This window comes from Argiope bruennichi, chromosome X2 (assembly GCF_947563725.1).
Source record: "Argiope bruennichi chromosome X2, qqArgBrue1.1, whole genome shotgun sequence".
Lineage (NCBI taxonomy): Eukaryota > Metazoa > Arthropoda > Arachnida > Araneae > Araneidae > Argiope > Argiope bruennichi.
In genome coordinates, this window is record NC_079163.1 from 24,832,027 (window position 1) to 24,834,526 (window position 2,500).

The 2,500-nt window shown below is 26.7% G+C and overlaps 1 long non-coding RNA gene across 8 annotated transcripts in view; it reads right to left on the bottom strand.

Annotated features, from left to right (window-relative positions):
- LOC129960078 (uncharacterized) overlaps nucleotides 1–2,500 on the bottom strand; it is a 78,183-nt gene that overhangs the window by 19,645 nt on the left and 56,038 nt on the right. For 7 of the 8 annotated variants that reach the window (XR_008783524.1, XR_008783523.1, XR_008783518.1 and 4 more), the window contains one exon: nucleotides 1,901–1,992. The exons of the other annotated variant lie outside the window; for it this stretch is intronic. This is a non-coding gene — a long non-coding RNA (uncharacterized LOC129960078). The remainder of the gene's footprint in view (nucleotides 1–1,900; nucleotides 1,993–2,500) is intronic. 8 annotated transcript variants of the gene reach the window in all.

The following is a 2,500-nucleotide window of genomic DNA, read 5'->3' on the forward strand; positions in this document are numbered from 1 at the left end:
ATTCAAAATTACTAAACAATTATTAGAATATAATGACAGTATAAAATTTATTTTAACAATTGATAAATAAAAATTTTTGTTTCAAATCTGTATTTATGAGAAGTTGATATGAATAAAATATAATGGGCAATCATTGGAAAATTTATATTCAAATGAAATAAATTTGAACTCCAGCTGAATGGCGAAACACACACACACAGAAACACACACACACACACACACACACACACACACTCAAAGACACACACCCAAACACACACACACACAAAATTACTAAACAATTCTAAGAATATAATGACAATATAAAATTTATTTCAACAACTGATAAATAAATTATTTTATTGAAATATATATTCCTTCCAAGTTGATATGACTAAAACATAATGGAAAATCATTGGAAATTTTATATTGAAATAAAATAAATTTGAACTGCAGCTGAATGGTGAACCACACACACACACAAACACAGACATACACACACACACACACACACACACACACACACACACACACAGACATACACACACAAACACACAGACATACACACACACAGAGAGACATACACACACACAGAAAGAGAGACTTACACACACACAAAATTACTAAACAATTATAAGAATATAATGACAGTATAAAATTTAGTTCAACAACTGATAAATAAAAAGTTTTTTTTCAAATCTGTATTCAATACAAGTTGACATAAATAAAACATAATATAAAATCATTGGAAAATTTATATTCAAATGAAATAGATTTGAACTCCAGCTGAATGGTGAAACTCACACACACACACACACACACACACACACACACACACACACACACACACACACACACACACACACACACACACACACACACACACACACACACAAAATTACTAAACAATTATAAGTATATAATGACAGTATAAAATTTATTTCAACAATTGATAAATAAAAATTTTGGTTTGAAATCTGTATTCATGCCCAGTTGATATGAATAAATTATAACCGACAATCATTGGAAAATTTATATTCAAATGAAATAAATTTGAACTCCAGCTGAATGGTGAAACACACACACACACACAAAACACACACACACAGAGAGAAACACAAACACACAAACATACAAAATTACTAAGCAATTATAAGAATATAATGACAGTATAAAATTTATTTCAACAACTGATAAAAAAATTATTTTTTTGAAATCTGTATTTATTCTAATTTGACATGAATAAAACATAATGGAAAATCATAGGAAAATTTATATTGAAATAAAATGAATTTGAACTCCAGCTGAATGGTGACACACACACACACACACACACACACACACACACACACACACACACACACACACACAAACACACACACACACAAAGACACACACACACAAAATTACTAAACAATTATAAGTATATAATGACAGTATAAAATTTATTTCAACAACTAAGAAATAAATGGTTTTTTTCAAATGTGTATCCATTCCAATTTGATATGAATAATACATAATGGAAAATCATTGCAAAATTTATATTGAAATAAAATATATTTGAACTCCAGCTGAAGGGTGAAACACACACTCACACACAAAAAAAAATTACTAAAGAATTATGAGAATATAATGACATAATAAAATTTATTTCAACAATTGATAAATAAAATTTTTTCTTTCAAATCTGTATTCATGCCAAGTTGATATGAATAAAACATTATAGACAATCATTGGAAAATTTATGTTAAAATTAAATAAATTTTAACTCCAGCTGAAGGGTGAAACACACACACACACACAATTGGACACCAAATAAACAGTGAATGAAAGATGCTGTATGGAAAATGAATTTAAAATTCAAGTGAAGTGTTTGATCTCTGTGGTATGAAATAAAATATTTAAAAAATATCAAGCTTACTTTTGAGTATCAATGTCATGAATCCCAATTTCATACCTATATAAATTCATTCTGATCTTCGGCATCAAAAAAATTTTAGAAATAATTATGCCCTGAAAATAAAAAAGAAGAAATCAATAAAATAATCAGGAAAATAGAATTAATAATAAATCATTCATAATATTACAAATTTTTTAATCTAATTAATAAAAATGAGACTCTTTATCCTATTAATAAACGAAACAATTATCATTGGGAAAAATTTTCAAATTCTCACACAAATATTAAAGTATACTGTGAATACAATGACAGTACACATTTTACTGTAATAACTGGAAAATAATAATTTGGGTTGGAAAAGTGTTTTCATTCCAAGTAGAATATGTATATAATATAATCTACACAGAGAGAAAACTTTAAATTGCCATGAAATATATCTGAATTTCAGTTGAAATAAAAACTTAATAAAACTGGGCAACAAATAATGAACGAAAGAAAAGATTCAATGAGCATGTGTGATTTAAATATAATGACAATATAAAATTTATTTCAACAACTGATGAATAAATTATTTTATTGAAATATGTATTCATTCCAAGTTGATATAACTAAAACATAATG